General features: G+C 41.5%; 1 protein-coding gene across 1 annotated transcript in view; it reads left to right on the plus strand.

Moving 5' to 3' along the window:
• Positions 1-1,017: 1,017 nt before the first annotated feature.
• LOC124552574 overlaps positions 1,018-20,558 on the plus strand; it is a 71,184-nt gene continuing 51,643 nt past the window's right edge. Inside the window, exon 1 of the mRNA XM_047126897.1 lies at positions 1,018-1,164. The gene's annotated coding sequence lies outside the window, so the exon portion shown is untranslated. The remainder of the gene's footprint in view (positions 1,165-20,558) is intronic.

Here is a 20,558-nt window from a genome sequence, read left to right on the forward strand (position 1 = left end):
TACCGCATGCATATTAAGGAGTCATGCGCAAGCGTGTTTGCACCAGCGTGCACAAATTTATCGCGCCTCCACTTATCAAGCATAAGTTTGTCAGAAAATTTCGAGCTCAGACGACGATGCGTCGGCTTTGGCAGCCATTTTGTACGTTACGAAATAAAGACAAAAGGGGAAACGTGATATTTGGAGTAAAGAAGCGGAAATAATATTCCCACATTAACTATTCGCAGTAGACACGCTGCGGAACTTTTGAACATAATGCAACTTAACCGGACCAAATAGAAAATCAAATCACTGACGAATGCTTGCTCAAGTCTCCCTATTGTTGGGACACATACATACGCCTGAATGCTGGCACAAGCGTGCATAATCGAAATTCGATCAAGCCGCGTGAACACTCCCACTGCTACGCAAATGTATCCTACACAGGATCAAGAATGCTTGGACAAGCACACTTACGCATGCGTGCTTGACAAGCACGTTTGGCTGCCTTGAGCACGTAACTGTCAAAGCGTCTGCGCAATAAATGTAATTCTGTGGCGCAAGGGCGTGACCACGCTATTGGCCTGACGCTAGAGTTTCTTCGCCGCGTCAGAAGTTGGGAGTGGGTACTGTCTGATAAAATAGCTATTTCAAAGCGTCTTTACTGTTCTAGTGCGGTACCATTGTGGGCTCCCAAAATGCTGTGATTTTTTTCCTCTGCTAAAAAATCGTACGATTTTGTAATTGGACAACTGCCAGATTTTCGTGGGATTTCTACAAGCAAAGCTGGAAGCATACCACTTCCGCGTTACTGGTATTTACATGTCACAGCATTCATCCATCTATTTAATGACAATCATGCCGCCGCCTCCTCCCCCCACCCCCTTTCCACGCCCACACACACAGAACTGATATGATACATTTGCGACAGTTGTTTATGTGATGTGCGTAGGTATCATTCGCTGATCATTCTAAACGGAACACTTTTGGACTGGTTCCTCGTGGACGTAGCTTGCTTTGCGTCATGTTTATCCCCCTCTCGCAGCTTCTGTCTGCCTCCAACCCGTTCTCTAAACTTAGCTCCGAGACGGCGTAGTATTAATAGAAAACTCAGTAGCGTACACAGAATGTAGTTTGGTACCAGCGAACGCTGTGTGTGGAGATCTGCTGCGATTGCGTCTGAAGGTTAGTGTACATAGGCGCATTAGAAAGCATCTTCTACAAACTCGCTGCCGAGCTGTAAACATTGCTCTTAAGAATCGAGTGCGGCTAATGCTGGCCTCTTAGTTACCACGAAGCCTAATGGGAGTGATATTGTAGTGAATTTGAATCGCCTTGATTTGTAACAAAATAAAGATGAGCGTGTGAAGTAAAAACTTTTAGTTGAAGATAATGGTTGATGCCCGATATAAGGCAATAATGGCGTGTCATTGTTTCGCGTCGAAAAGAACCGCAACAGTTAGCATTTCAAAACTGTCATTCACCTCCGCAGTAGAAATACTATCAAGGTGTACTTAAAGACGTCTATTTGCTTTTCCCGCGATTTCGAGTTCTGTAATTTTGTGAAGTTTAATTTTACAACCGCACAAGAACAACGCACCTACTCTGGAAGGAAACATCGCACATGATACTGAACACGTGCGTAAATGTTTCGTCGGCGGACACGTGAATCTTTCAGGAGCTATATCTTACAACAATAAATTAATTCATCACAGAACACCGCAATGGAATATACATGGCTGGTCATTTCACAACCCGATGATATCAGCGTTTTGGAGTCTATATGCTCAGATAATCTTCGACGCTCTCTCTCTCTCTCTCTCTCTCTCTCTCTCTCTCTCTCTCTCTCTCTCTAAACCCGTGGAGATGAAAAAATGCACACTCATTGAACGAAAATGTCCTTCAAAGAAGGGTCATTTCTCGAGGAGTATTGCAATTACAAGATAGGTTATCATTAACCAACGAGTTTACCTTGTTTTATGCATGCCCCTTAATGTTTCCCCTTTCAAAAACCCGCTGCAATACTCTTTTCCATCATTTTCTTTCTCTGTTTTACAAAGTGAGCTTTGATTCTGAAGTAACTTATATATCAGTACAACACGTCAAAACCTTTTTGATATATTGAGTACAGAAATTAAGTAACTATTAGTACCTTCAAGCGGCATTTCCCAAATTAGTAAGCAAGCAAGCTTGCAGGTACCAATAGCTACATACATTCTCTGTTTGATGTTTGACACATTGTACCGGTAAATAAATTATTTAGTCTAAATAAGATAAGATATGATTAAAGGATCTCCGTGGCAAGTGTCTGGTCATCAAGAGATCGTGTGATTGATACTGGTAATGCAGGTTGCACGGGGCTGGAATATAGTAGCCCTTCTTGTTGCACAATATATGTGAACAGTTACCTATGTGAGAAAATTCTACTGTTCTCTATGATATAAATTCACCTACATACGTTTCTATTTATTTCGCTGTCAGCTTGCTGATTCAACTGATACATAATCTTATAACTAGGAGACTAGGCATACAACATGTGCAGCTGTTCAGTCATGGGCACTTAAATTGTTAGTTCAGTGGTTGAGGATTGATTTGTTTTTGTAGGATTGTAATTGAGTTAAAATAATAGATCAACATCCCAGTTCAGATTCTGTGTGGGCTTCTTTTAAGATATAGCAAATGCAAGTGGTGAAAAACTCTCGGGTGGCAGTTCTAAAATCAGATATGTACACATTACGCTGTTAATCTGCGTTTGCCTGCCTGTTAACCAGGCAGGCAAGCTACTGCACGTTATCAGCAGAATGGGCAGGCTGCTTTACTCCTGTCCAAGCCAATGTATGTCCAACTGAAGCAGGCTCAAGGATTCTTGCTTGTCTGCCCATCTTCTCACTGTGCTACAATATGTAGCAATTTATTATGGTATGATTTCATTGGACTGTTATGAATAGGGTTGGCAATTCAATGAAAAGCCTTTTTTATCCAAGTATCACAAGGCAAGGCCCATTGAAATGTATATTCATTTTGTGTCATTGTAGGCTACAAAATGGTGGATTTTATTTGTCCTTTTCAGTGTCTTTTTGTGCTTATTTATTTATTTTGCTATGAGAAGTTTTCTCTGGAACTTCACCATTTTTCGTCTAGTACTGGCAATTTTCTATTCGAACTATCTTCACGTCAGCTTTAATACATGTTTCCTGTAGTAAGCAGACCCATCTCTGAAAGTAAGCAGACCCAGCTCTGAAATTTGAGATCCTTTACACCAAAGAACCTGAAAATGTCTATTACACTGCAACACCAACTAAAGTAAGGTTTTGAAAGTCTAGTTTCTGCAACCTCAGGGTTCTCCAACAAAATATGACCCCAGTTATACCAGTTTTAATTACTTTTTCCAGGATGTGTATTGTGAGTTTGCTGAATTCATTGTAAGTGGCCAAAATAGTTCATTCTAACTTCCCCAAATGCATTTCAGCAAACATGAAGTTAGCTTTTTTATTATGTTAATTTAAGAAAGTATGTGTCTGAAAGAAGAAGCTTTTCTTTCGTACTAAACTCTCTTTATGCTATATTGCATACTGACAGAATGTAGTGTTTAATATCCACTGAGTCATACTTTTTTCCCATTTCAATGTTTGCCCTAAATTTAGAAAGTCTATTCACTGCTAAACTGCCTCAAGTCCTTAGCATACATTTCAGTATACTTGTCAGCCCCTAAATGTACATCCTCTTCCAAAATATGGTTTGGAGTGAGGAAACTGCTGGTCAAATTTACAGATACACTGTAACATACCTGAAGCTTCCCAGTGAGTGTATGGTAAGTTTTTACACAATATGCATTGTGAGACACTCCCTATTTATTTGAAACTGCCTCATAAAAACATTTCCCCTACTGGACTATGGATTCTTTTCATGACTGGTTTATATTCCCCAATTCTAAATTTCTCCTTAATCTCCTGTAAGTTTGGTTTGTTTCTTTTGCTGCTCCAACTGTTACGATAACTGAGCTGCAGTGAAACTTCCTACGCAAACATACATCTGGCTAGTGATGTTGGACTGATAGTGCAACCTGTTGTAAGTTGCAGCAGGCTGAACAGATCCCATAAAGCTTATCAGGCTTGTGTCAACCCTAGTTAGCATGCTTTAACCACAGTATTACTCTTATTTCTCCATTGTGACAGGTTGAGCTACTTTAATGGTTGTGGTGGAGATAGGGGGCAGGTAGGCTAGAATGGGAATTTGTACACCTCTGGCTAAAATACCACATTTCAACAAGTATCATACTCATTATCTTCTGGTGACAAATTTGCCAGAAGTATGACACTCTCTGAAATGTCATGGCATTTTAGCAGTGCCACATGGCTGGAAATCCAAAAGCTTTTCATCAGTAGTACACAGTGGTAAAGTCTACATCCATACAAGTGCTAGGATTATTCCTTCAATAATGGAATAGCCGATTTTCTTATCCTTTGATGAATGATTAGGGTCAGCACTCAATTTTTTTATATATATATATATATATATATATATATATATATATATATATATATATATATATATATATATATATATATATATATATATATATATATATATATATATATATATATATATATATATATATATATATATCCCTCTCTCTTTCCCCCATGTCAGTAGACTGTCAAATCTAACCTACTGTTCCTTTAATTAGGTTAAGCAAGGTGAATTTACTTGAATGTTTCATTACCGGTACTTATAACTTATCGTGATGTGGTTGCAAATTAGTTTCTTTGCACTTGTGTAAATAAAGTTCTCTCCGATACCACTACCAAGACATAAAAGTGATGCCATTGTATTACAGTCGGCACATACACCAAAGAGCCCAAACATTGTGTCCACTGCTCACCACAGTATTCAAGGCCACCTGGTGATGTTGCAGGCACGTGATGCATATAATAAAGTATGTAATGGATATATGTGGAGCTGAGATGAATGAGCAGTCCTTTTAGGTGGAGAAAGCCACTAACATAAGTGACTTTGAAGACAAATTCATATTTTTGTTTCTCTATACCTGGTAATGGGTATCTCTTAAGCAGTGAAGTTACTGGAATGCTACTGACATCAGTGGCTTGTCTGCTCTGTAAAGCAGACTGGGCAGAGATGTGTGGCCGCTGTGCCCACAGTGTACAATGTCGGTGCAGGCACAAATGTTTAAGACCATACTATTCGTCACATGTTGTTAAACGTGGGACTTTGCAGGAGGTGACACATACATGTTCCCATGTTGACCAAACGACATTGTCATTGGACTTTGGAACAGTGGAAAAATGTTGCCTTGTTAATGGCTACAGGAGAGCTTTGCCAACAAGCAAGTAATAAAGATTTTCATCTAGCGGTAACAAGAGCAGAGTTCCTTTCTGCAATAACTGCTCAGGAGTCAGTGACTCCTGGAATGATTGAAGGCTGAAGTAGGCCTATTAGTTGAGACTGTTGTGGAAACCTCTAAACATAAACACATGACATTTTATGTGTTAATATTACCACTCTAGAAGTTATCATTATTTAAAAATGAGTGTAAAATCTTTTCAAATGCGGCTTGCATCCTCACAATGATTGGTTTTTGTACTACCTACAAAGAACAATAATTGCTTTTTGAAAATACTGGAATTCACAACCTCACTCCCCAGAATATTAACACATAATTAGTTTCTGCTGCTAATGATAAAATTCAATTTCTTTATATCTTAGTGTTAGAAAGCACAAATAGTTTATAACAGTTTAACAACAGGCTGTGATTAGTACATATTTAATAGCTGCTTCACTTTTTTGGTGGCTATCTTGATTCATTCCTTATTTCTAGAAGTTCTGCTTCATCACAGATTCCAAAAACGTCAGTCATGTGAAATGCAAACTGTACTTTTCTCACATGACATCCTGAATGTCACAGAACAAGGCAGTCAGGTGGATGCAGTATTTCTTGATTTCTGAAAAGCATTTGACTTGGTACCACACCAATGATTATTAACAAAACTACTATTATATGGATATCAAAATTTGTGACTGTACAGCAGAGTCCTCCTAATCTGAACCCCGGTAATCCGAACATTCAGTTAATCCAAACATGAAAAATGTTAGTCTAAGTATGGAAAATTGTGTGGTTAATTGCTGTTCATACACACTATTTTAATTTACACAGTACAGTAAACATTTATTAGAAAAATTAGCAAGAAAACATTAGGTTTAAACAATGCATAACAATAAAAGAAAAGCTGTCAAACTTACTAAAATACAGTGGACATTTTATCTCTGCTTTTTAGATGACAAAAACTCAGTCGTTTTTTGGCGTAATGGCATGTAGTTGCACCATCATCTCATAAACATCAAATCAGCATGTGTAGCAATGGGCTGTTGCTCCAAATAATGTTGCGCAAGGTCAAGGGCTTCTGCTGTGGCACTGTGTGGCACCAGCTCTCCTTTGTCGCTTTCAGGCTCATTGTCACGTCCGTCACAGCAGTCCACTTCTTCCAGGTGTCGAGTCACAGCAGCAACTAAATCAGCATTAGTAAGGTTCTCCACACATGCCCATCCGCTGCCATCCTCTCATCTATGTCTCCTTCACCAGCTTCTTCACATCCAGGGATTGTCTGTATCATTTGTAGTAGATTTTCCTCTTCATTTTCGACTATGTTGTCCTGAAATTCAAGAGATGTCCACAGTTTTCTCTATGATTTTCTCAGAGTATTTTCTGGAATATTCTGCCATGCCTCAGCGACCCAATAAACAACATCCTTCACATTGGTCTTTTTTATTTTGTCTACTAAAGGAATGCTATCATCTTGGATCAGCATTCTTAAAAATTGTTTTCTGTAAATCAGTTTTAATGTATGCAGTACACCCTGGTCCGTTGGCTGTAGAAGTGGTGTAACATTTGGCAGTAAAAACTTCGTCACAATTTCTCCATCACATAATTCCTCAGTGCTGGGGTGAGATGGCGCGTTATCAGTCAAAAGGATTGCTCACAGAGACAAGTGATTTTCCTTAGAAAGCCGTTGAATAGAGGGAACAAACTGACCGTGAAACCATTCTTTGAACAGCTTACCATCCATCCATGCTTTTTTCTGGTTGCGATAATATACGAGCAGGGACTACATGTTGCAGTTTTTAAAAGATCTGGGCCTAGCAGATTTGCCGATCAGCATTAAAGGCAGCTTTTGATTACCAGCAGCGTTGCTGCCTGCTAATAAAGTCATACGATCTTTGCACATTTTAAAGCCAGGAGTATGATCTTCTTCTTTTGATGTCAAGTTTTTTGTTGGCAATGCCCTAAAATTAAGGCCAGTCTCGACAGTGTTATAAATTTATTGGGGAGAATACTTTCCCTCTCTTAATTTTGTTTCAAACTCACCTGAGTTGTATTCCTTCACTGTATCATGGTCAGAAGAAAGGTTCTCTCCAGTAATTGTTAGCTGATGGATTCCATGACGTTTTGTGAATCTGTCCAACCAACCCGTACTTGCACAAAAAGACTCATCACGATTCATTAACTTGTTCATGTAATCAACCTTGTCCTGAACCAGTGCTCCACTCAAAGGAGTTCCCCTTTCTCTTTCCTGTGCAAACCAAAGGAAAAGAGCTTCATCCACTTTATCGTATTGGGACTGTTCCAAATTCTGCCGAATTTCAAGTGTTTTTCCCGAAGACGTTGCACAGGACTGTTCAAGCTTCACTCTGTTCTTCTTCCAATCACAAATGGTTGCTTTACCAACACCCAGTTCTGTTGCCAGTTTAGATACATTCTCACCATTGTCTGACCACTTCAAAGCATTCAGTTTTTCTTTGAGAGTTAACGTTGTATGTTTACGTTTACTCATGGCGAAAATACATACACCACTACACCTGAACGAATACAATACAACTGTTACGCATGCCAGCGATCGATAACTAACATAACCAAGTGCTTGCGAGCCAACTGGCATGACCTCAGACACTACAAAGGTCTCAACAATGCACAACAACAAGGGCAGGGAGTGAGAGTGAGCCATTGTTCCCACAGTTATTTGCAGTTGTTACCATGGTGTACCTACTTATCTGCTTGATATACTTCATTCTAGAAACTCGTCACTGTAATTCCTGCTAATCCGAACAAATTGGTAATATGAACAAGGTCCGGTCCCAATTAGTTTGGATTAACAGGACCCTACTGTACCAGTGAAAACAATCAATTATTGACAAAGTTATTTAATTGGAGAGAGAAAAAATCTACTCACCAAGCTGCGAAAGGGTTTTTACATAATAGATGGTTGCCATTGGCAAGCTTTTGGAGCCAGTGGTTCCTTCTTCAGGCAGGAGGGTGGAAGGGGAAGGAAGAAGGGTGAAGGAAAAGGACTGGAGAGGTCTAAGAGAAATGTTAGATTTTGGGAAAGTCAACCAGAACTGCCGGTCAGGGGACACTTGCCATACGGAATGAGAAGGAAAGCCTGATTGTTGGGGACTGCATTGGTTGAAAACCTGAGAGCTTAAAGGTTTGCATTGTAATTAACAGAGGTGGGTGGGGGTGGTGAAAAATAGGCAGCAAAGACAATGAAAGATGTAAAAAACTAAAACAAAGTGAAGCAATGAGTAGTTACAGTGCAGAATTGCTCACATGGAAGAAATTAACATAAATCAAGGCCAGGTGGCTGGCGAGAACCAGGGATATGTTGTAATGCTAGTTCCCACTTGCGGAGTTCTAAGAAACTGGTGTTTTGGGGAAGAATCAAGATGGCACGCGTGGTGAAACAGGTGCTGAGGTCACGAATGTTACGTTGTAGAGCATGCTATGCAACAGAATATTGCGAGTTGTCAATATACATCCTCTGCCTATGCCCATTCATCCTAATTGATAATTTGGTGGTAGTCAGCCGATGTAGAAGGCCAAATAGTGTTTACATAATAGCTGGTATATAATATGTCATTTCACAGGAATTCTCTCTTTGAAAGTATGTGTCTTGCCAGTTACAGTGCTATTATAGGTGGTGGTAGGAGGGTGCATAGGGAAAGTCCTGCAGCGGATAGTCACAGGGGTAGGAGCCATAGGGTAGGGAGATGGGTGCAGAAGGACTAGAATATTAAGAAATTAGAAAGAAATTTAATTGGGAGAAGGAAAATTTTACATGGCCCTATTCTGAATCCCATGCCACTTTGATGTTGATCTCATCCTCACTGAAGGCAAGCTACACACTTCCGTCCACATTAAACCTACCAACAAACAGCAGTACTTACATTTTGACAGTTGCTATCCATTCCATGTCAAACGTTCCCTCCCATACAGCCTTGGCATCCAAGGCAAACGTATTTGTTCGAATGCAGACTCTTCACAGCAATACATGACCATTCTCATCCCAGCCTCCACTGCATGTAATTACCCCACCAACCCAGTTAAAAAGCAGATTTCCCGGGCCATCACATCCAGTCCTGGTACTGCTGATTCCTCCACAAAATAGCTTCGTAGCACACCATTGGTGGCACAGTATTATCCTGGCCTGGAATGTGTTAATCAGTTACTTCGACAGGGCCATGACTTTTAAAAGCATGTCCTGAAATGAGATCCATTCTGTCTGAAATTTTGCCCACCACACCTAGAATAGCTTTCCATTGCCCTCCTAATCTCCACAGTATTCTTGTCAGACCCTACACTCCTTCTGCACCCATCTCCCAGTGCTACGGCTCCTTCCCCTGTGACTGCCCCAGCTCTAAGACTTTCCCTATGCACCCTCTTACCACCTCCTATAATAGCACTGTAACTGGTAAGACATATACAGGGTGTTTCAAAAATGACCGGTATATTTGAAACGGCAATAAAAACTAAACGAGCAGCGATAGAAATACACCGTTTGTTGCAATATGCTTGGGACAACAGTACATTTTCAGGCAGACAAACTTTCGAAATTACACTAGTTACAATTTTCAACAACAGATGGCGCTGCGATCTGGGAAACTCTATAGTACGATATTTTCCACATATCCACCATGCGTAGCAATAATATGGCGTAGTCTCTGAATGAAATTACCCGAAACCTTTGACAACGTGTCTGGCGGAATGGCTTCACATGCAGATGAGATGTACTGCTTCAGCTGTTCAATTGTTTCTGGATTCTGGCGGTACACCTGGTCTTTCAAGTGTCCCCACAGAAAGAAGTCACAGGGGTTCATGTCTGGCGAATAGGGAGGCCAATCCACGCCGCCTCCTGTATGTTTCGGATAGCCCAAAGCAATCACACGATCATCGAAATATTCATTCAGGAAATTAAAGACGTCGGCCGTGCGATGTGGCCGGGCACCATCTTGCATAAACCACGAGGTGTTCGCAGTGTCGTCTAAGGCAGTTTGTACCGCCACAAATTCACGAACAATGTCCAGATAGCGTGATGCAGTAATCGTTTCGGATCTGAAAAATGGGCCAATGATTCCTTTGGAAGAAATGGCGGCCCAGACCAGTACTTTTTGAGGATGCAGGGACGATGGGACTGCAACATGGGGCTTTTAGGTTCCCCATATGCGCCAGTTCTGTTTATTGACGAAGCCGTCCAGGTAAAAATAAGCTTCGTCAGTAAACCAAATGCTGCCCACATGCATATCGCCGTCATCAATCCTGTGCACTATATCGTTAGCGAATGTCTCTCGTGCAGCAATGGTAGCGGCGCTGAGGGGTTGCCGCGTTTGAATTTTGTATGGATAGAGGTGTAAACTCTGGCGCATGAGACGATACGTGGATGTTGGCGTCATTTCGACCGCAGCTGCAACACGGCGAACGGAAACCCGAGGCCGCTGTCGGATCACCTGCTGCACTAGCTGCGCGTTGCCCTCTGTGGTTGCGTACGTGGTCGCCCTACCTTTCCAGCACGTTCATCCGTCACGTTCCCAGTCCGTTGAAATTTTTCAAACAGATCCTTTATTGTATCGCTTTTCGGTCCTTTGGTTACATTAAACCTCCGTTGAAAACTTCGTCTTGTTGCAACAACACTGTGTTCTAGGCGGTGGAATTCCAACACCAGAAAAATCCTCTGTTCTAAGGAATAAACCATGTTGTCTACAGCACACTTGCACGTTGTGAACAGCACACGCTTACAGCAGAAAGACGACGTACAGAATGGCGCACCCACAGACTGCGTTGTCTTCTATATCTTTCACATCACTTGCAGCGCCATCTGTTGTTGAAAATTGTAACTACTGTAATTTCGAAAGTTTGTCCGCCTGAAAATGTATTGTTGTCTCAAGCATATTGCAACAAACGGTGTATTTCTATCGCTGCTCGTTTAGTTTTTATTGCCATTTCAAATATACCGGTCATTTTTGAAACACCCTGTACTTTCAAAGGGAGAGCCCCTGGCAAATGATACATGTCATACATCAGCTATTATGTAAACACTGTTTGGCCTTCTATATCAGTATGACTACCACCAAATTATCAGTTAGGATGAGTGGACATAGGCAGAGGATGTATATTGGCAACTTGCAATATCCTGTTGTAGAGCATGCTCTACAACATGACATTCGTGAACTAGGCACCTGTTTCACCACATGCGCCATCTGTATTCTTCCCCCAGACTCCAGTTTCTCAGAATACCAATTACAAAATTCTGAAAAACTGGAATTGGCTGATGCTTGAAGATAGGCACCAATTATCCCACACAATCCTACTAACAAAATTTTAGGAACAGTATCAAGTATTCCTCATACCTCTATGTATTGCTCCCTCAGGGACTACGAAGGCAAGATTAGACTTATTACACACACAAAGCCATATAAGCAGTTATTCTTCCTGCCCTCCATAGTTGAAACAGGAGGAATCCATACATGTGGTATCATGCTAAGTATCTTCTGAGATGCACTTCACAATGGTTTCCAGAGTATGCATGCAGATGTAGATGAAACCAGCAGAACACTGTCTTAATGTATATAAAGCTGAGACTTTGTACAGATATCTGGAAACTGCTCCCAGGCCCCCCAGACCGAAGTGGACCAAATGTGGCACACAAACTACTTGCCCTGATGGGATCTACATAGAGGGTTAATAATGGTCTAGTTCTGATATTTATGGAGATACAGGAATGCAATGTTTTTTATTTTATTTATTTTTTAGCCACTGCCATATAGGCTGCCCTGTACAACAGATGCGTTGTGTGGGAATGGTATCGACCTGCTCTGCAGGGCGGCCTACATGTCAGGGACAAGAAACAGTTTTCCAACCTCCAGAATGCAGGCTGGCCATCACTGTGTTGTGTCTTTGTGTCATTTTTTACACAGCAGGAACCTGCATCTTTATAGGCGGTATCGGTCACTTTGGGAATGAGAACTGTGAGTGTGTGGATTTACAGAACTACCGGATGGTTATAATTAAAGTGCAGCTACTCGCAGAGATCCAATGTGGGCTGTAATTATCATATGGCAGCGAAACTTGGCTGATATTTAAATGCATTGACACGGATCTGATTTTTGCTGGAAAGAAATTAGTACCAATTTTGGTCACCAAGTCCAAATCTGGTGCAGCGAATGCAAGAAAAACATATAGAAATGTTTCCATATGTAATGGATTAGGAACAGGATGTGGGGAGAAAGATCAAACAAGTGAGAAAGGCATAATGTTGATTTTATAATTAACTACCACTTATACAGTTTATTCAATATGACCAACTGAGACATCGATGAGGTGCTGTGCAGCACCAGATTTGCACCTGGTGGCCAAAGTTTGATTTAACTTTTTTCCAGTGTAAATCAGTTCCGCAAAATGCATTAACATATCTACCAAGTTTGTCTGCCATATGATAATTACAGCCCACTAGACCTCCGTGAATAGCTGCACTTTAACTATAACCATGTGGTCCAAGTTTGATTATTTTGTCTGCCCTGTTCTTAGCCTTTGCATATGGTTTACCCTTGGCACCAGAGGACTCTTCATGAACTGTGCTGTTTGCTGATGATGCTAGCATACTGATAAAGAACACAAACACATCCTTACCAGACAAAGCCAAGAGCATAATGGAATGAGCTTACAGCTGGTTCATAGTAAATGTTTCATTGCCATCACCTTAATGCTTAATCTTACAATAATTCATATCCTCCTGAGACCTGGCAGCAATTGTCATGAATTTTTTTTTAAACTGATTTTGTATGCCTGTTAAACAGAAGGCAGTGAAAGGGAATTTACAAAAATTTTGGAATTATTTAAAAAAATATCATAGTTTTTCAGGTATTGCATTGTACACTGGGTCTTGGTGACATTTAAGTATGCATTGGAAGAAAGTGAAAAATTTAAAAGAAGTATGTTATTTTAAGAAAATACAGTCCAATAGGAAGATATCACTTGCATCACATACCAGTTACAAATCTGAAAGAAAGAGTGAGATTGAGACAATTTTATTTGTAATGATACTGAGAGAAACAGTTGTTCTGTGGTGCTAAACAGAGGAAAAAGAGTCCTCATCATCTTCTTCAGGACGTTGTCGATCTTGGCCATTTAACAAATGCTCACCAGTTCTTAGTTTGAAATCAAGGCACTGCAGAATACTCTTCTTTGGCTCATAATTCTTGATTTTGTGAATCCTGTACTGAATCCAGCTGTTTGCAATTCGTAGAACTAGGAAGTGAAGAATAGTTTTTACAGTCCAATTTACTCTGCTCTCTCGGGGAAGGAACATCATCTTGCTGCACTGCATCATCTGGCAGATCGACATCCCCCTCTTGCTCCTCCTCCTCCTCACTGACATCAAGATCTGAAATGGCTCCATTCAAGAGAGAGTCTAAAATATCTTCCGAATGGAGCTTTGATCTGCATCCTTTAATAATATGGTTGAATTAACATATTACGTCCTTTGATTACCAATAATAATAACAATGCCAGATAATGTAATTTAGCAAAATTCACAAGAAAAAATGTATTGGAAATTAGTGAATATAATCACCACTGAGGCATAGGGACCATTGCTCGAAAATTTGACACGAAGTCCCAGTGTGCATTACAGTGGACAAACGGTACTACCAAAAATTATTACACAGTAAAACCATATAAAAATGAAACTTCCTGGCAGATTAAAACTGTGTGCCCGACCGAGACTCGAAGCATATAAAAATGCTTTAAGAAATTGCCTCCAATAGGAATATATTTTCATGAAATAAGTTTTGAAAAATACACAGTGATGGAGTACTTACCTGGCACAGTATTATGCTGCAAAGAAAGCTGGTACTTGGCACCAAGTGATTGTAGTGACCATTTTTCCCGCCATGTGGCAGCACCGTACTGTCCATTCAAATGGACCAGTGATATTATGATGGAAAATGCAGAATCTTTGATAGCAGGACAGAACTCTTATGTCTGTTGTGATGAACATCATGCCTGAGAAGGATATATGCAATTTCAAGCAGATAAAATATTTAAAGATGACAGAAGTAGAGATGATATAAATACACTGGATGTGGCTTCATGTGTGAAGTTTAGGATCATCCAAATGGATAATAAACAGAGGTGACACTAGAACAAGGATAAGTTAGTGAAAAAGTGTATATGTACAGAACTATGAGGTTAGAAATCTCTCTTAGTGTGTTGACATGCAGGTAAGTGAATTTAGGATGCACTTTGCAGTTCACAACCACAATAGTAGAAGTAAAAACAATTTCCAAATAGACTGTGTAGTCTGAGCTAATGTTCAACACAGAACTTTATATTCTGGAACAAAAATCTATAACAGTTTATCAGCAGACATCAAGTAGAAAATTTAAAATACTCAAATATTCAAAAACAAAGTAAAAGAAAACTTTGTTAGCCACCACTTCAATTTTTCAGAATATTTGGCCTGGGCGATGTGAATTCCGCATAACTGTAAAGTTTGTGTGAAACAGATCTCAATGCTTTCAGTGTATGGGCAGCTGATAGTGGTCTGTTTAAGGATACATAAAAGCTTTGTTTGAAGTACTAGATGAAAAGAGCAGGTAAGCAGTTTAAGAGGAGGGGCAGTAGATCAAAGTAGGTACCTTCCTCCCAAAACACATAAACATCTATGTGGTGTCCCAATAGGAATCCTCAATATTCAGGGATATAACAGGAATATAAATATAACATTTGCTGTATTCCAAATGGTTTCTTAGATAAAAAACATTTAATGTATAATTGTTTTGGGCTAGAGGCACCCGCATGTGTGTGTTAACCACCCAACCTCTTTTGACATTTTATGCTAGCCCAGCCTAACTCATTGCTTCCAAACTCTTTGCTTGGGGTATGTTTCTGCCATTAAACTAGCTCTTCAAATTCGCAGTTGTCCACAGTTTGTGAGTACTGAGACTATATCAGGATGAAGCATTGGTTAATTGTTTGTACACACACTAGTTAAACTGCCACACTTCTATCCTAATGAAGAATATGCAAATATGGTGTATGTTTATGGCTTCTACAATGGAAGCGGCCCTGATATTGTCAAAGAGTACCATCAGCACTTCCTGATAAGTCAAATTCCTGATCACAGTGTGTTTACCAGAGTTTTCAGCACACTGCATGGAACAGGTATTCTTCCACATTTCATTTGTCTTATGAACATGTAGTTCTACAACCCTTGCAGGAACAGCAACACAGTGTGATATGGTGCAGGATTCTCCCGCTACATGCATACATTGACTTTCTGCACACAACAGAGCCCCACAAACATGTGTATGACCAACATAACATGAAGAAAACTTGTACATATTTCCCATGCAGAATGTCCACAACCTTCATACTGGTGACAATGCTACACGACCTGAATTTTATCACTGAATAAATGACAATTGTCATTTGCCTCCTTTAATACTTTCACTGATGAAACCACGATTACACAGAATGGTATCAACAACACACGTAGTAATCATTGATTGCCACAGGAAAATCCACACGATACAGTGGAAGGTAATTTTCAAGTTCTTTTTTTGGTCAGTCTTTGGTGTGGCACGGTTGGTAACATGTTAATATGAGGGTGGTTTGAAAAGTTCTTGGAATCACCACGAGAGGTCAGCACTAGTGCAATGAATTTTTCATGTGATATTCAGTGGACTGTTGCCTGTAAAGACGTGCCCCATCAGTGCTCTCGGAAGGGCGCTGTGGCAGTGATGTGGCTCTGTTGTTGTTTCCACGTAGTGATTTGCGAAGATGGAAAAAATCGAGATTCGAGCAGTGATTAAGTACTTTGTAAAGAAACATATGAAAGCAAATGACATTCATGCCGATTTCCAGAATACGCTGGGGGACTCTGCTCCTTCATATTCAACTGTTTCCAATGAATTTGGTCGGGAGAGCTTAGAAGATGATCCGCCCAGTGGTTGGCCAAGAAGTGTCACTACTCCAGATATCATTGCAAGAATGCACAAAATGGTCATGGAGGATCGCCGATTAAAAGTGTGTGAAATTTCTCACACTTTCCAGATGCCATCTGAAAGGATATATCACATTTTAACTGAAGAATTAGAAATGAAAAAATTATCCGCAAGATGGGTGCCACGACTCTTGACGCTGGATCAAAAATGCATGAGAATGGACATATCGGAACAATGTTTGGCCAGTTTTAGGAGAAACGAACAACATTTTTTGCGCCAGTTTGTGACCACAGATAAAACTTGGGTGAACTAGTATACCCCAGAGACAAAATATTCTAAGCAGTGGAAACATGCTGATTGTCCACCACAAAAGAAAGCAAAGACAATTCCTTCAGCGGGAAAGGTCATGGCATCGGTGTTCTGGGATGGAAGGGGATTCTGTTTGTAGATTATCTCCCCACTGGGCAAACAATTACTGGAGAATACTATGCCAACCTCCTAGACAAATTGCAACAAAAGATACGCAAAAAAAGGCCTGGTTTAGCAAGGAAGAAAGTCATCTTCCATCAAGACAATGTGCACCTGCACACGTACCATCGCCATGCCAGAATTACACGAACTAAGGTATGAATTGTTACCACAGCTGCCTTATTCACCTAATATGGTTCTGTTAAAGATCCCTCTCTTCCCAAAACTGAAAATTTTTCTTGGTGGACAAAGATTCACTTCAAACGAAGAATTGATAGCCAGAGTTGACAACTATTTTGCAGGCCTGGAGGAAACTCATTTTCGAGATGGGATCAAGGCAGTGGAACATTGTTGGACCAAGTGCATTAACCTACAAGGAGACTACATTAAAAAATAACAGAAGTGTCAGTTATGTGAGTACTTTTTTTCTATTCTGTTCTGAGAACTTTTCAAACCATCCTTGTAGATCCAGTCATTTTAGAAGAGTGAATGACAGGACAGAATTACTTACATTTTTTTGGAAAATTCATTTGTTGAACACCCTGAGTACATTCCTTTGGCCCTGCAGACTGCAATGTACTTCCAACACAACAGAGACCCTCGACATTTTACCAGACAAGTGAGTAAGCCTCTCAGCCCCACTTACCCTTGTCGCTGGATTGATCATTGCAGTGCAGTTAATTGGCCACCAAGATTTCCAGACCTCACACTATTAGTTTTGGTTTATGCAGTTAGGTGAAGTCCGAGGTGTACAAACGAAAGCTGAATATGTGAAATCCTTGGTCACATCATGTACACTGCTGCCTTCATTAGGGAATGCATAGAAGCAGTCAGAGAAGTAACACAGTATGTTCTCTCAAGAGTGAACAAATGCAATAAAGTTCATAGTGGGATATTCGAACATTGTTTGTGAACTGTACAACAACTGTAATAGGACATGAATGGTAATGCTTAGAGGTGAATGTGCAAAAAATTTGTATTTTTCAATTTGTAAAATGCATGTTGTAATGTTTACTAACTGTTGTACACATGTACATGTTTAGTCATGACAGTGTATTGAAAAATGCAGGAAATAAGTAATAATGTACGTTAAATGTACTCTATCTTGGAAACCATTTGGAATACTACATGTATCCATATGAAGTTTTTGGCTTCAAATGATCATTTCTGTCATAATCCTGAATAATGTCCATTCCTTGTGGGACACCTTATATAAAGGAATTTAGTATTCATTACCATAATTATTAATACGAGTAGGTTAGCTCTAGTCATTACTGTGTTGCTACCAACTATACTGCACATAAGTAGCCAGCAGGGATGACATTGCCTATTGATGTATAACTAGACATGTTTCATGTCCCTGAAGGCTGTCCTTTGTGATGGGGTTGACAGAACAGCATGTGCAATTGAATGAATAAAAGACATGCTTCTTGCTTAAATATGTGCAGTTTTTGATTATGTAATCGTACAATCAACCATTGCTTGAGCTCAGTTCATGGAGGAATATCCTCAATAAGAAAAAAAGTAAGTATAAGTGCATAGTGCTGTCAGTTTGGTTTCCTGATTTGAATTCCACAGAGCATGCTGGGGACCTCCTCACTAGGAATGTTGCTTTTCACAACGAGAGTAGCTCTCCTATATTGTTGCTCAGGGTAGTCACACTCCATGATGATATTACCCTTCAGCAGACTGACCACTTCACAGACAGGGGATCACCCTAGTGAATATATGGGCTGCAAATGGTGAAATCCATTGAGATAAGCAGCTCTGACAAAGGGCAGATTATTACACTGAGCCTGTGAATTACACTCCTGGAAATTGAAATAAGAACACCGTGAATTCATTGTCCCAGGAAGGGGAAACTTTATTGACACATTCCTGGGGTCAGATACATCACATGATCACACTGACAGAACCACAGGCACATAGACACAGGCAACAGAGCATGCACAATGTCGGCACTAGTACAGTGTATATCCACCTTTCGCAGCAATGCAGGCTGCTATTCTCCCATGGAGACGATCGTAGAGATGCTGGATGTAGTCCTGTGGAACAGCTTGCCATGCCATTTCCACCTGGCGCCTCAGTTGGACCAGCGTTCGTGCTGGACGTGCAGACCACGTGAGAAGACGCTTCATCCAGTCCCAAACATGCTCAATGGGGGACAGATCCGGAGATCTTGCTGGCCAGGGTAGTTGACTTACACCTTCTAGAGCACGTTGGGTGGCACGGGATACATGCGGACGTGCATTGACCTGTTGGAACAGCAAGTTCCCTTGCCGGTCTAGGAATGGTAGAATGATGGGTTCGATGACGGTTTGGATGTACCGTGCACTATTCAGTGTCCCCTCGATGATCACCAGTGTGTACGGCCAGTGTAGGAGATTGCTCCCCACACCATGATGCCGGGTGTTGGCCCTGTGTGCCTCGGTCGTATGCAGTCCTGATTGTGGCGCTCACCTGCACGGCGCCAAACACGCATACGACCATCACTGGCACCAAGGCAGAAGCGACTCTCATCTCTGAAGACGACACGTCTCCATTCGTCCCTCCATTCACGCCTGTCGCGACACCACTGGAGGCGGGCTGCACGATGTTGGGGCGTGAGCGGAAGACGGCCTAACGGTGTGCGGGACCGTAGCCCAGCTTCATGGAGACGGTTGCGAATGGTCCTCGCCGATACCCCAGGAGCAACAGTGTCCCTAATTTGCTGGGAAGTGGCGGTGCGGTCCCCTACGGCACTGCGTAGGATCCTACGGTCTTGGCGTGCATCCGTGCGTCGCTGCGGTCCGGTCCCAGGTCGACGGGCACGTGCACCTTCCGCCGACCACTGGCGACAACATCGATGTACTGTGGAGACCTCACGCCCCACGTGTTGAGCAATTCGGCGGTACGTCCACCCGGCCTCCCGCATGCCCACTATACGCCCTCGCTCAAAGTCCGTCAACTGCACATACGGTTCACGTCCACGCTGTCGCGGCATGCTACCAGTGTTGAAGACTGCGATGGAGCTCCGTATGCCACGGCAAACTGGCTGACACTGACGGCGGCGGTGCACAAATGCTGCGCAGCTAGCGCCATTCGACGGCCAACACCGCGGTTCCTGGTGTGTCCGCTGTGCCGTGCGTGTGATCATTGCTTGTACAGCCCTCTCACAGTGTCCGGAGCAAGTATGGTGGGTCTGACACACCAGTGTCAATGTGTTCTTTTTTCCATTTCCAGGAGTGTAATTCCTTAAAAATGGTGAAGCTGGTCAAATGTTCACATGCTACTGTGATGAGCATCTATGGAAAGAGGTAGAAGGACAATGAAACTACCACTAGGTTTTAAATTGTTGGGCATCCACAACTCTTCACAGAATGTGAGTTTTGGAGGCTTGTCTGCTCTGTAAAATAGCTTAGATGGTAATCTGTGGCACAACTATTTCAGAGCACGCTGTTCATTGTACATAGTTGAATGTGCAGCTCCACAACAGCCACACCTACATGTTCACACGTTGAACCAATGGCATCGTCCATTATGATTGCAGTGGGCATGGGGCCACTGGGATTTGACCATCGATGAATGGAAACGAGTCAGCTCTTTGGGTGAATCACATTTTTGCTACACTAGGTCAATGGTCATCTCCACAAATGCTGTCATCGAGGCAAACAGCGGCTCGAAATGTGCAGCACACTACAGACACAGGCTGTTGGGAGCAGTATTATGCTATGGGAGACATTCTCCTGTGCTTGCATGAAGACACACTGACACCTGTGAACCACATGCATCCCTCCATGCTTGACATCTTCCCTGACGGCAATGCCATCTTTCAGCAGTAT

This window comes from Schistocerca americana, chromosome 10, assembly GCF_021461395.2.
Source record: "Schistocerca americana isolate TAMUIC-IGC-003095 chromosome 10, iqSchAmer2.1, whole genome shotgun sequence".
NCBI lineage: Eukaryota > Metazoa > Arthropoda > Insecta > Orthoptera > Acrididae > Schistocerca > Schistocerca americana.